This window comes from Larus michahellis, chromosome 3 (assembly GCF_964199755.1).
Source record: "Larus michahellis chromosome 3, bLarMic1.1, whole genome shotgun sequence".
Taxonomy (NCBI): domain Eukaryota; kingdom Metazoa; phylum Chordata; class Aves; order Charadriiformes; family Laridae; genus Larus; species Larus michahellis.
Window position 1 is genome coordinate 37,227,156 of NC_133898.1, and position 15,232 is coordinate 37,242,387.

General features: G+C 38.7%; 1 long non-coding RNA gene across 2 annotated transcripts in view; it reads right to left on the bottom strand.

Annotated features, from left to right (window-relative positions):
* Nucleotides 1-4,128: 4,128 nt before the first annotated feature.
* The window catches only part of LOC141740037 (uncharacterized), a 67,271-nt gene continuing 56,167 nt past the window's right edge, over nucleotides 4,129-15,232 (bottom strand). The window contains exons 5-6 of one of the 2 annotated variants that reach the window (XR_012585865.1): nucleotides 5,914-5,987; nucleotides 4,129-4,172 (exon numbers count right to left, since the gene is read on the bottom strand). This is a non-coding gene — a long non-coding RNA (uncharacterized LOC141740037). Of the gene's footprint in view, nucleotides 4,173-4,906; nucleotides 5,767-5,913; nucleotides 5,988-15,232 lie in introns of those variants that run through there. The other variant, XR_012585864.1, reaches the window with a different exon arrangement.

Genomic DNA, 15,232 nt, shown 5'->3' on the forward strand with positions numbered 1-15,232 from the left:
TCTCCCAAGCAGTGTGAACTGAAGGCTTAGTCAAGCTTGAGGTCCTTTGAAAATCTAATTTTAAACTACAAACATTTCAAATCATTCCATTTTCACAGCTCCAACTGACTTTTCATAATACATAATAAGAAGTTATTCTTCTTACTTGTTGGCCTCTAAATTAGTTAGAGGAGTGTTTGGCGCTCTCAGCATTTGGAACCCAATTTCTCTTTACCAGAAAAGTGAAGCTGTTCTACTTTAGCAAGAGATGCTCTGTAATTTTTCATTATCTAACTATTAGACAGTGACTCTAATTTTCTCCATATTTTCTGTCTTCTTTTGATTAATCCTGACATCTCCATTAAATTTTATGGAATCATTCACTTAATGACATATTGCTTCCACTTTGTCTTTCTTCTTTCTACATCTGCCTTTCACTCTAGGACAAACTCTTCTGACACAGCAGGATCAAAAGACCTGCAGGTAACACCAAAAAAAAAAGTTTGAATCTCAGTGACTCAATAAGCTTTGCAAGGCTCAAGACAAAGCACATATGAACTTAAATCTCTGTTTTCAAGCAAAGCATTCAATCACTTTATTCCTTTGTTTTGCTACTGATCCTAAATAACACTAAATCCTCCGAGTTACAATGTTCCAAGAAACAAAAGGGTGTTTTTTATTATTTTCTCCAGTATCAATGTGACTTTGCAAGATTGTGAAAAGACTGCCGGTCTGCCCCAAGCAGCGCATAACTGGGGCAAAAAAACAAAATCGGATGATTGCTCAGTATCCTTATCATTTTTGTTGTTTTCCTCAAAATCATACACTTTGACAATTCGGCTGGAAGGACTGACATGGAACTGCTTATTTCTGAAATATTTCATTTTGGTTTAAACCTGAAGCACTACACTCAGCTAAAATGTCCCATTTTTGCATTCTCCAGCCTGCTTGAAAAACCATTTATTTATTTGTTTTTAAAATAAAATTAACTGTTGAAATGCATAATGTTATAAAGCTATAATATACATTATTACAAATATGCATTAATCAAGAATATTCTAACAATCCTATTTTAAATATAGGTGTTATACATTTGTTGGAGATCCTCAGCATTCATATACTTTTTCCACTGTCGTGTCAGGATCTGCTGGCAATGCCAGGTCAATGCTAAGCATTAGGGAGGGGTCTCTTCTACACAGAAACCTCATCTTACCAAATCCTGAGTTATCTTACAGACTTTGTAGAGGGATAGCATGTTATTTACGAATTACCGCACCCAAAGGGGACAACACCTTGCTCTTCATAAGTCACCTTGAAATGCCCTTAATACAACTCACATTTAGGCAAAAAAAAAAAAAGAAAAGAAAAAAAAAGTAGATGAAGTTTGTAAACACATGCTTCATTTTATAACCCAAATCCACTACGGGCTTCCACTCATATGAAATTCCCTCCTTTGTCCCTGAATGTCTTTGATGTGAAACTTAACAGGGGAGTACTTTATATGACAGTTACACCGACCCTTTAGATCGCCACTGGTCCAGACTTTTTCTGAAAAGGAGGACATGACTGCTGCCTACCTGATCCAACCTCCTCCCTTCATCCAGCCACATGGAAAACCATGCCGAGTAATGGATTCAGGTGAAATCAAACCTGTAAATGAAAAACAGAGGTAAGTGGAGCTGTTCCTCACTCTGTGGGGCTGCACAATGCTGAATGAGGCGCAAGAGAAAACGTGACAATGACATCCAGCACTGGCAACAGGGATGAGGATGAGCCTGCCGTTTTCGGAGCTGCAGATTAACACGGTCATGCAACTACTGCTTTAGCTTCCTTCCAGACAACTACTGACTATCCTGGGTTCATGTAGGGTACCAACAAATGGTTAGCGCTTGAGAGGTTATTTTTATTTCCACCTGCTGGAAATGATATATAAATCTTAGAGTGAAGCCTCTCTCATGCTCTGAATTCACAAAGGTATGTCGTTCATTTACAGTTCTTACAGACATACAACTGATGGTTTTCACCACATTCATGGCAGACAATGTTAATGTTAAAATGAAAAATATTGTTGGAAACTGAAAAGTCATAGCATCCTTTCTAAATTGTTGAAACAAAACATGTTGGCATTTGCAAGGGAAAATAATTCAGTTGTGAAAAGGACTAAGGGAAATGCTCTTGTCATTTTTGGAATGGACTCTTCCTCTTTAAATTTTTTAATGATGCTTGAATCTTCCAGCTAGAGCCAAATGCATGTGTAGTTTCAACCTCTCTGAATGAATGTTGCCAAGTTCCTACTTATCAAAAAAAAAAAAGTTTGAAAGTATGTCCAGTTTTCCTAGCTACCTCAATCTACAAAGCTAATATCTCGTCTATTTGTCTGACACAGCAGCAGGTAAGAGGTGGGATATGAAATACCCCACGCTGCTTGACACTGTTCAGTCCCAGAAAATTGCTGTTACCTCGATAGAAGCTTTTGTCCAGCTTTCTCCAAGCTGCTCAGGGAATGCTTAAGGCTCATAGTAACACTGTAAGGTAAGTAAATACTACTGTTATTTTTAAATGAAGTAAGCCAAGACAAAAAAACAAGGAAAAGTGCTGCCTAATGTTAAAAAAAACAAACAAGCAAACAAACAAAAAAAACAACAAAAAAACCCCACGCACAAACTAACCACATATGTGAGAGCCAGGAGCACAAATTAAGAAGTCGGACTCATGATCTTCAGGTACTAACACCAGAAGAAGCTGGCAGTCTACGTGAAAATCCTGGCGCTCATTAGGTTAATCACCTGTAGAAATCCTTTTCTAGCAGCTTCTTTCTCTGATCATTCCAGTTTTCTCTTTGCCTGGTACATTGTGCAAGAGGCCTCCAGGCACCATTAGCAGTCTGACCTACCACTAGAAAATTTTGGAAAATATGTTTTTTATTAATTGCAAACAAATAATTGCAACTTTGCACACACATTCAGGTGATGGAAACAGCATATTGTATTTCTATTTACCAAGAAGCTGATAAGCAGGCATTGAAATGGTGCTACTTACAGCAGTTTTGGTGCTCTCTGCATCACTCAAACGCAGCCCCCAAGTCACTCCGCCTCTCAAAGACTAAGCCACCAAGCTCTACATAGAGACAACTTCAGCCAAGGGCAAGTCGGTTTAGGAACTCATAGTTAAGGTCTTTTTCTCTGAGCACATGCATTTAGCTTTTTCTTTCTGTAGCCTTAAGATTCTTTATGCTGGAAATATTCTTTATGTTCTTCAGGGAAACAGATTTCATATTTGAAAAAAATTTTAACAGGTAGTGGAAGCTACAGACAAATACATATATTCCTCTAAAAAAGCAATATTAATATATGATTAATATTTAGTGGGATGCAGGTTCAAACCGACAATTGGGCTGGTAAGAGTTGTGTGCTTTGCTATCTAGAATCTCACGTTCCCAAACCAGTATGTTGCTACTCTCTGTGAGTATACAAAACTAGTAAGCAATGTCTAAGAGTTCGTTACTGTTTTGATACTCTAACTTCCCTCAGCCACCAAAGTTTGCAGTGACTGTGGGTTCACAGGAGAAGCAAGGCCCATGCATAGTAAGTGATATTTCCCTGGTATTCTCTTGATGAGAAGGACAGGTCTGAATCAATGCCTGGCCATGAGCACGCTGAACTTTATTAGAGTAAGCTGGGCTCAGAATCCAGATCCCAACCATGTTGCTAAGGCACAAAATGTTTCATATCTGCCTTCGGATATCATATCTGTCATTCACTGCACAGGATTCTTGAAGTGCTTTATTGACATTAACAAACAAAACCTACACAATCGCTAAGCGTTGTGTCATTACTGGCATTTCAAGGGAGCTGTGGGAAAACAATTCTGGGCTTTGGTTGGCTGTGAATATCATTAATTGGTTCTTTAGTTGTTTTATTCTCTTTGCAAGAGACAAAAGTGGGAAGTCTGGGGAACTGAAAAGTAACAGTGATGGATCTAAGAGACAATAGAAGAATTCATTTTATATGCCCATTAGGAAAGCAAGCTGTGAAACCATCGTTTTGGGACAAGAATAGAACAATGTGTTTCTCTTACATTTTGGCAGACCGTCAACAATAAGAAAAAGTAGGCTTGCAACAGATCTCAAGGAAGCCTCTAGTCCAATCTCTTGTTATGATGCAGGACCAAGCGTTCATAGCACCAAGTAAGATCTGAAAGGGAGTATCAACACATGGATGTTCATCTGTGTTGCCCACCACTCTGACAGGTATATTCTACTCACTCACATTATTCAGATGCCACTCACACGCCATCCATATGTTTACATTTTCATTCCTTTCATGAAGATCTCCTGTAATTACTCAAGAACAAACTAAATGCACACAGCTGAGAAACTCCACTTGGGAGACCAACCAGGATATAAAAACACATAAAGAATAAACTACCTCGGTAAAAAATGACTGTTGAAAACCTCAAAATAGTTATTGCAAAAGTAATTAGGTGAAACAAACAAGGCTCAAAAGAAAACAGACGTAAGCGAGCTGTAGCTGGAATTGCTGAAACGTGCTAAGACTTGTATGAATAAAGACAGCAATAAGAGGACAAACCTTTTGTGCTTAGCTAATAAATCAAAGGGAAACACAATTCCCAGACACATGCATAAACCACTGTATCAGAGGAAGAAATAATGCCATATGAGAAATGTGACACTGAATATATTACGCAGGGGAGAGACAACTCTGCACACAAACAAATGGCAAATATCCAGTCATCTCCCAGTTAGAGATATTGACTTTGGCTAAGTATACATCACAAAATGGAAAGGAGTAAATAAAACAGCACAGCTTTTGGAAACAAAAACAATTGCATTATCATCCAGAGATTATCAGAAAATAGGTGATGGTGAGAGATTACGCTGGTTTGCGATGTCAGTATCAGATCTACGACCATAGACCCAGCAGAGTAATGATGAAGTCTCACATAAAGCAGTTACATTATTCTTTGATTTTCACAAGGGATGAAGGAGGAAATTTAGGGACCGGGAAGACTTCCATGATCAACAGATGAAAGCCCAGGCTTTCACAGCTTAAGTTACAGACTGATCATTTTGGATAGTTTGAAGCAGGGAGAGAGGGAGAATCTGAGGAACAGCAACGGACTTGGGCACGGGATGGCAGCTGGAGACTGAAATGCAACATTTCTTTTTATCCAGGTGAATAGTACCCAGCCTGAAACCAAATTTATTCCAAGTTCTGGCTGGTGCACAGAGGTCTCTATAAGCATTAGCATCCCTGGCTAAGACTGCAGTTATACGCCATAAAACCAGTAATTCATCCTGTGTGGTGGCCCAGTGAAGCAACGGTATGTCAGTGTTTTTCCTGTGTCTCCAATAAGGACAATTTTGATAATTCCACTCCCTTCTTCTGAGCCCAAGATCTCCTGCAATTTTTCAAGGAGGAATAAAATCCCATGACAGAAGATATTTCATAAAGATGTCCAAATTATATTTATCATGTTAAATATGATACTTTAAAAAAAAGGGGAGGGGAAGGAACAACAATGTAACAAAAACTATATTAGCAGGAGCGTCTCAAATATATATATTTTTGATGTCTCTAGAATTGCTGACTCTGCTTTTTTCAAAGCTTTCCTTTCATAATGAACATTTATCTCTCAGTCTTCTTTCTTCCTGTCCTCATTTCTGACATATTTCTTCTCTTCAGAATCTCCAGCATCAGAGACACAAACTTAATTATCATTTCAGCTGTCTAAAGGGCAAAAAAAAGTAAAATAACTGCAGCATTTCTAGCAAAAAAAAAAAAAAAAAAAGAAATTAGTTTATTTAGTTAACTCTGGCCACCTGAATACACAGGTTTCATGGTATTTGCATACTCTTTCTTGCCTGGCTTCATGCCTGTCTCTACTTCCCCTTGTGTATTTGAACTTTCTTACCTTTTCTTACTTACGTTGCAGCCTGATTTTTTTGTTTTACTTCTGCAGGAAATTCCATACCAGGCATAATCCCTCTGCAAAGAATAAGTGACGTTGGGAAAGATGGAAACCATAGCGTGATGATACTTTTTTTTTAATCCAAACCCCCACTGATGTTATTCCCCATGCTTCCAAGTTTGTCGAGGCTCAGAAAATAAAAAGTAATTGGCTTAGGTGTTTGTTAAAAAATCCTCCAGTCTGGCAGTTGCATTGGACTTCCATTCTCTGAAGCCAAAGACATACATACGTTTATGTGAAGAAAAAGATGTAGCTAACAGATCCAGGCAATAAAGGTCAAATGAAATAGTTTATAAGTTGAAAACGATAAATAGAAATATTTCTGAATCCATATTTAATGGAAAACTACTGCTTTTTTTCACCTAAACCATATAATCTAACACCTACAATTTTAGCTTGCCAAACTTATGTTTATAATAATAATGATACACAAAATCAAAATATTTCCCCAATATAACAAAAAATCAAGTTTTTTTTAAAATAGGGAAATAAATTTTCTTATTAACTATAAAAAATTAATTCCAGACAAGATACTGCAAGTAAAAATAGTGTTAATAGCAAAAAAATCCAACTATAAGCTGGTTCTCCTCAGGAATGCAGACTTTGGCCTATTCAGGGATCATGGGTAACTGTCCTGGAGAGAAGAGAGGTCCTGGAAAGAAGAAAGGTCCAGGAGAGCTGGTTGCTCTTCAGGGATCAGCTCCTCCAAGCTCAAGAATGGTCTATCTGGATGCACAGGAAATGAAGCACAGGTAGCAGGAGGCCTGTGTGGATGAGCAAGTAGCTCCTGGCACTAAACTCAAGCATAAAAGGGAATGGTACAAGACATAGAAGCAGAGCAGATGCCGTGACAGGAACATAGAGACTCTGTTCAAGCATGCAGGGATGGATGAGATCAGGAAAGTCAAAGCCCACCTAGAATTTATTCTGATAACGGACATGAAGGGCAAAAATAAGGGCTTCTAAAGTGATACAAGCTACTGCTGTGGGCATAAGAAAGCTAACATATATTCCCTTTGGGGAGATGGATTAGTGTCAAGAGACACAAAAATACACAAGTCTTAATGACAAAGTGTAAATGAACAACTTGAATGTTATCAAAATGAAACCTTCAATAAGATTTCTGAAACAAAAGATTTTAGAATTTGCTTTTAATCTGAAATTTAGAGTGGAAGCACTCAATTGCAGTGGGAGATAAGACAGAATTTCAAAATTTAATAATTCCCAAGAAAGAAATTTCCAGGTATTGGACACTAATTTTTTGCTTTGACTGTGGTCTGAACCTTTTTTATGTTGAGCACAACTTACAGGTTAATTATTTCAGACAAGAATGATTCCAAAACACAGGTAAAAAATATGTTGCTCATTTCTCATGAGTTTTCAAATGAGTTCCATTCCTACCCCTTGATCTGGAATTCAAATTTGCAGATTTGAATGGGCTTTTTGTCATCCCCAAGAAAACCTAACTGGCACTGGATAAGTTACACACCTTTGGAAATCCTAGTGTGAGATGGGTCACGTTAAAGACTCACTAGAGCATGGCAACAAAAGGTCATGAAGTGACAATGAGCTGGACTTTCCCCATGTGCAGCTCAGTGCTCTCGGGGGCACCTGCGAGCTTTGCCGTGTTGCAGAGGAGGGAGCTGCCTGGCAAAAAAGAACCGGAAGAGACCTGGGTACTATGAGAAAGGGACAGGACATGGTGCCGGGAACAGAGGGTTCGGCAGAGAGCTGTAGCTCATGTTCACACAATGAAAAAGCCTGTGAAAAGGAGCCAGAAGAGTTTCAGCCTGGAAGCCTGAAATAGAAGACGTATAGTATCAGAGATGTAACAGCCTAAAGTCCATTGGATAGACATAGTTCAAGAGGAATTTTAAATTTTATAATTTCCTGTTGTTGAAGTGACTGATTTAGCAGCCTGTATTTTTAAAAAAAAATTTGTCTTTTCCTGCAATGTAGATATTGTGAACGCTACATAAATGCAACCAGAAGCCACCACATTTTGGAAAAATGTTCTAAATTACTTTAAAATTAAAGCCTCAGTAGTGATACTAGTTCAAACGGATGATCATAGCATAAATTAAGGTTCAAGTGTTGAAAGAGTAATAAAGATTTCCTCTCTTCCTGAGTGCAACGTAAGCACAGCTTGTAACAGTTATAGAGTTGGCTTCTGAGCAGTTCCATGTGCAGATGTATTTACAGGTGCACCCACGCACAAAATTAAGCACAAAATTAAGCTTTGTCATCTTAAAATATCTCTTTCTTCCTTGAAGTTAGTTCAGTTTGTGGAACAGGTTTAAAGCTTGCTGCTTCAGGTCTGCTGGCGCAGTAAGCATTCGCAGCTTTTTCCAGATGCACACACACTCAAATGTGTACTTGCAGTCTCAGGTGCAGTAACACCCTCATTCATTCCCATTTCTTAAAGGGCAAGAAATGATTTATTAGAGTGAGATAGCTCCTCTGCAATAAAGAGGAAGATATAAAGATAAAATCAGAAATCATATTCACCTACTAGAGACCAAAACATGAAACAAAAAGCAACCAATTGCAAAATAACTACTTAGATCACAACAAGGCATTTTTCATCTGTAGCAATGAATGTGTTTTATAAAGACAGCCAGTATCTTTTAAAAGCAGCTAAACAGAAGGGCATGTGGAGGTGAGATGGAGAAGGCTACAGCAGGCGTGAGAAACTGGGAAGAGAACTCAGGGTGCAATCCCTGGGTAATGCTGTCTTTTCAAAGGGGGATTTAGAGGTGTCAGCTGAGCATCCCTACCATCAATGGCAGAACAGCTCTGGGATGAAACGCAAGGTAAGGGACGTGCCTTACAAAGAGCAGCTTCTCATCTGGGATTAGACAGGGATTTGAAAGTGCAGCCAGCATAACTCACAATAATCTCCAGGAGCACCTTTTTGTATTTTTATGGAACTCAGTAACAGCCGTCAGTTTGGCAGCGCTTTGGGGACGTGATGGAGCAGGTCAGCAGCTGTCTAGTGAGAATTCAACTGGCCTGTGGAATTTCAGCATAAAGCCAGTGATGCTGATTGAGTAAAGAGCTTCTCTCAGTCAAGGGCGAGATAAGAAATTTCTCATCTCTGTGAAGAGAGTTTAGTACATGTAAACAATACTTACGTGTTGGCTTTTCCATACAATAAACACTGCAAATCAACCCAAGAATGATAACAATATTTATATGTATACGTACACACAGAGTAATATCTGCATGCAATAATTTTTATATGTGAGACTGAGAAAGATTTGTCACTCTAACCTGCTTCTTAATGGATCTTTATAGCATTAATAATAAAAATAGCAGTATTTGAATTGCACTGACAATATGCTCAATACAGTGTAAGAAAGCATCCCTGTCTTAAAGATGACAGAAAATCAAGACATATTAGAAGTTCGGGAAGGGTTTATTCTCCCTTTCTCCCTCCTCTTTCTCCACTATTTTTAGATGCTCTTGCCTTAGGCCTCATCAAAAGAACAGGACAGGAGAACAGGTTTCATAGGCAAAAACTGAAGTTCCAGCTTCTAAGCAGAGCTAGATTTATTTCACTAAAAATTGCACTGGATTTATTTGTCAAGGCCTTGCTTTCTCCCTCAGCATTTGGACAAGCATCTCACACGTTCTTCACACTTCAAAAATCCCCAACGCTGCAGCTTGGCAGCCTGATAAACCCCCAATCTATTCCTGCAGGCAGCTATCTCTGAGAGCCATCTTGCTGTTAACAATGACCTCATCTTCCACTAAAAAAAAATAAAAACCCTCAATAATTTGTTCCTTGCTCACAAAGACTGTATTTTTCTTTCATTAATGTTCCTGTGTCCCGCCTGCAATTAAATCGTATTGGCTTCCAAAGCTACATACTAGGGCTGAAACTTTTAACAATGCAGCCAGCCTTTATAAACAGAAAACAGTCAGTGATTAGCATACCTTTATCCAAACCAACCATCACATGTGTCAATTTTTCTTTTAAATCAAGCAGCAATGAGGAGGATGACTCTCAGAAATGAGCAGGATAAAGAAGCACAGACTCTCTGTGGCTCCCTGTGGGACTTTAATCTTTGTTATGAGGTACAGTAGGTTACAGGCAGTGAGATTACTAGAAGTGTCAGTATGCCATTGCTTGTGGCTGAAAATTATTATTAACTCCATCTACCTGCCTCATTAGATAGTCCCTCCTCACAGAAACGTCTCAGAGACTCATTTTCAGTGGTGCGTTTTATCTACAACATTGTGAGAAGGTAGTGAACCTTTGGCAACAAAACTGCCTCTTGTGGATGGGTGGAAGTTGACAAAGTAAAGGAGTCATCCAAGGCCACAAAAGGAAATCTGTTGCCGAGCCAAAAAGTTAAACACAGGTCATCCAGATATTAGTAGGGTATTTTGAAGATTTATCAAGTAACTGATATTTTCCGATTGAATCTGGCATACCTACATAACTGGAATTCCATAGTGCACTAAGTACATGAGTTTTCAGCAGAAGAATATGTTTTCTACGTATGCAAATCTGGTGAGGTTTAAAACTAGATACCAGCTTGAAGATGGTGACTTAAAAAAAAAAAAAGGGGTATTAATTATATTCCACATTTTCATTTTGCAGGCTTAAAAGCAAGTTTGAGTAGTTCTGACGATGACCACATAGGGAACAGATTGGATTGTCAAATAAATTTGACAGAGATGCTTTTGTGAGGCAGACAGCAGAGAGGAGCCAGAATCTGATTTCATTTCCACGTAAGTACCTACTGACTAGAGGCAGAAAGAGAGAAGTAGAAAAAAAGATGTATTAGAGTATAATGTATTGCAGTAAGCCATGGCCTTCCCAAAGCCTTTAAAAACCAGGAGTCACAGAGAAGCTCCCTTCTGGGCAGCAGTTGGTGATCTGACAGAGCACCAATGCCCAGCTTTAATAGACTGAATTTACAGTGAATGAGTAAACACCCAGATCTGGCCTCATGAAGAAGGAAGGAGCAGAAAGAATAACAACATTCTTTTTGAAAGAAAACCTCTATGCATGGCTGTAAAGGATCAGGGGACTGAGGCACGATGAGATCAGAATAATCCCAAACAGAGGAGATGACAGGCAGAGGGAGAAAAAAAAGTATTTAGCATGAGTGTGAAAGAATAGAAGAAAGAAGGTAACTGTGGACAAATTCAGCAGATGCGAGTGGAGATTAAGAAGGATGAACTGAGACTGATATAGCCTGATGCACTACTATGAAACATTCAGACTTCACAGTGAAAAGGACATCATATAAATATATCCCGATTTACAAATAAGCAATAAATTGTGGGAACAGAGGTGGAATAAAGCTACTAGACCTGTAAGTCAGGTCCATTCTGAATCAGTAACTTTGTTAAGAAAGATTGACGGCTTGACTTTTGTCCCAAACGGGATATGCAACCAAGTAATTACTTGGCATGTGGATAACTCTGTGCCGACATTCTTACCATCTTAAATAGTGTGTGGTTCTCTAACCATATGTATGTGAAAGTTTTTCATATGCAAACTAGACTGAACCATCAAACCCCTAAGGCTTTAGACAACTGTGACTTGTCATTTCTCCGTACATGTTAGAGTTTCTTTTTTTTCCTTTCTGAAGTACTGTAGAAAATAGTTTTGTGATTTCTATTTCAAAGTTCACCTTGTTAAAAGATTGCATTGATCCCTCCAGAGAGAGAAAGAGCACGAGAGAACAAGCATACATAGAAGAGAGAAAATTCAATAAAAATCCATCCTTAACACTGCTTGGAGACATGGAAACTGTTTCTTACATGTTTGTGAGGACATTTAACTTTTTCTTCTTTCAGAAGTTGTCATCATACAGAAATACTTTTGGCTTTTATAAAACTCCCAGGGTCTCACTCAGGTCAATGAAAGCTAGCCACATCCTGCAAAGAGAACAGTGACATTCCTTTCCTATGGCTCTAGAGCGGCGGACACAGGACCATTAACCGCTGCCACTTGTTTCATTCCAGAGCTGACAAACGCATAGGCAGAGACCCACACTGTTGCAGTTCTGAAAGGGTCTGTCTCTTCTGGGGCATGACAGGAAGATGGAGAAGAATTTCTGTTTGCTCAAAAAGCCCTTGAATCCCTACTAATTGAAACTTCTGCATGGAGCTTCAGAGATTGGGGGGAAAAAAGCAACCAAACAAAACCAACAAAAGAGTCTTAATGGTTAACTTTGAAAAATTATAAGGGTTATATTTCTAATTGATTTGCATAACTTAGGTTTAATTTTGTATTTCAAAATATTTCCTAGAATTACATATTATATATTTAAGTAGGAATTGTGAGGAGGGCTAAGAATGAGAGAGGTTTAAAGCTGTCAAGCTGGCAAGGGAGAAGTCTTTGACTATTGTGCAAACACTGACCAGCAGCATGTGGTAATATAGAAACTGATCCTGATAACACTGCAATAATCTTCATATCAGGATGTAAACTCATATTTCATTTTCTACTGAAGGGAGTTTGTTCTACTTAGACATCAACAGGTCAGTGCTGAGGTAAAATGATTCACAGTGATTTGAATTGGAAGCTCTTTCCCTGTGGCAAACAGTTGTGAGAGTTTGGAGTTTGGCCTGCATTAGCTGGACTTCCCCATTTTTTTTTCTTTTTCTTTTTTTTTTTTTTTCAGCATTTTGCTACAAAGTGCCACCTTCCCTTCCTGGACACTTGCTTTTAAAAAGGAGTGGGATGTTTGTGTGCTTCTTTGAGCAAGATCCCAATGCTCAGAGGACTGGGCTACTGCACAAACCTAATCTCAGCTCCCCACTAGTCACCCCACAGTTCAGCTGGGAGATACACACAGCTTTTCCAGTCATTGTCACAGACTTGCACTTCACAGAAGCTCTCTTTTATTGCCCTTTTTTTTTTTTCCCTTTTTCCTCCCAGAAGTAAAGTGTAGCCCTAGCAAATATGGATTACTAACCCTCCGATCTATGGTTTTTTATCAGGTGGCTGTAGCATTAACTACAGAAGCTATTGCATATTGACCTCAGTCAGGTGACAGCGGTTTTAATTAACCTTGGTCACATTGACTATGTTAGGAGATCAGGGAGAGGAAATTCTCACCCTGATCATTCTCACCCTGATCTTGTGTGTCACACCTTTATGACAGTAGCAAACAGGGTTTGCATTGAAGAGCAAGTCCTCTGGCAAGCAGATAAATTCTCTGCTCAAGACTTGGCATGAATCGGATCTCTGTTTAGAAGTATCTCTCACTATCAGTGGATGTAATTGTGGAGATACATTTTCGTTTTATTTCTTAGAGTTTGTGACAACTGGGATTAAAAAAGCAGGTGGAGGTCTGCCCCCATAATTCACTTGTTAAAATTGGCAATGAATGTTTTTTTATACGGCTTTATGGGTGCTAAACCGAATGTTGTCTCTTAATCCACTCACTAAGGAACAGCTGTTTACAGGGAAGCAGGATAGTCTGGGATATGGATACTGGATTTAACCGTTTGCTCTGTCACAAATTTCTTTGTGCATCAAATCCTTTCCTTGTGGTCAAATCACTTAGACTTTGTGTGTCTTAGATCAGTAAAACAAGGATAATTAAAGAGTTACTTATTTCCAGGATGGCTGGTGGAGAGAAAAAAAAAAAAATCTGAAGTTTCATGAGTTGCGCAGGAATAGCTAGGATGCATTTCCTTCAAAGAAGCTAAAACAGGTTAAAGCCATTTTTAAAAAGTCACAAGAGCAGTTCCAGCTCTTCCTCTTCTGCTTGCAGCAATAGCAAAGATACAAGTGACTAAACATCCTAATACTCGCTTCATCCTTCAGGCTCTTCCCTTCAGTTCATGACTGATGTGAGTATGAAGATTCAGAGCTTTTAAAAGCATAACAGGAGGAAGAGCCACTTCTGCTGCTGGTGCGGTGGTTTAAGAGAGAATATTGGACTCTGGGGTTGTCAGTCCTGCATCCTCAAGTCTGTTCCCTCCCTCATTTCATTGCCTCTCAGCCTTTCCTTCAAGGCACTTAAGTTTGGTGTTTACCTCAGCCTGGAACATCGTATTTTAGTCTGGGATTTCCCAGGCCCAAAAACTTGCATGAAAAGAACATCAGTTTAGCTGTCCGTTCACCCTCTCAATAGACCTCCTGTATACATGCAGTCCTTGTAGGAGCGACAATGTCTGTAAGACCACAAAATCAGAAGATTTTTCTAAGGGCAGCCTTTCACCATTGCAGAAATCCACCTCTCTGTCAGACCTGCTATGCATCTTCAGCATCAAGCTTTCAGAAAACCCAAATGGTCAAATTCCTCATATTTTGTCCAAAGAAAAGAAAGAGGATTTGGCCGGGAGCATTCAGTTACACATCTGCCACATAGCAGGCACATTTGCCTCTATCATTCATCTTACATAATATTTTTGCTTCCCAGGTTGAGGACCAATAACGTCTGTCTGGAAAAGATGACTATTTCTTGAGTCCTTTCCATCTCCAGACGTCAAAAATTATCTACTAACTTTAGCTTCATTGACTTTCTTGATTTAGTTTCAGGAAAGAGTATTGTATGAGATTCATCAGCTACCCTCATCCCCAAGAAGCTTTAATGTATATCATACCTCATATCTATACTTTTCTTTTGGCCTTGGAAATCAGTTAATCTTGCTTTCTTCTAGGTCCTTCCCAAAGACAAAAGTGAGGCTGATAAACCATAAATGTAATGATACATAGTTAACATTGCTTTTCCTGGACAAACAAAATAAAAGCACCTTTCTCTTAGTGGTCAGATAATGAGTTTAAGTTCTTATTTCTCATAGATGTTCCTCAAACTGTTTGAGACTTCAGTTCAGATGCCAGAATCCGGGATTGAAACATTTCCCAAAGTAAACCTCATTTCATTTTCACTGCCACCTGCTATTTCTCTATGGTACATAAACAGTTACATATTAAAAATTCTGATTAACTGTATCTAGAGAAGACAAAATGTCATCAGATTATACGGCTGAGGGCCTGATTCGATAATGAGCTTTCCCTGTTCCACATCAAAATACTAAATAAGTAAATATATCTTTGCAATTATTTCTAATCTAAAAAAAACCAAAACACCACTAATTTTCTCCGTGTTAAATTAACTGTCAAAACTAAAGGAAAAAGTACGCTTCTCAGTGGGCTGTGAGAAGAAGTTATGAACAACCAAATTGTTTGGAGATGGTTGGCCTCCTTCCTATGACTAGCAAAAGTCTGCAACTATTGTCAAATCAGTAAAATTCCAGTAGGTCAAGACAGATCTATATCTCTACA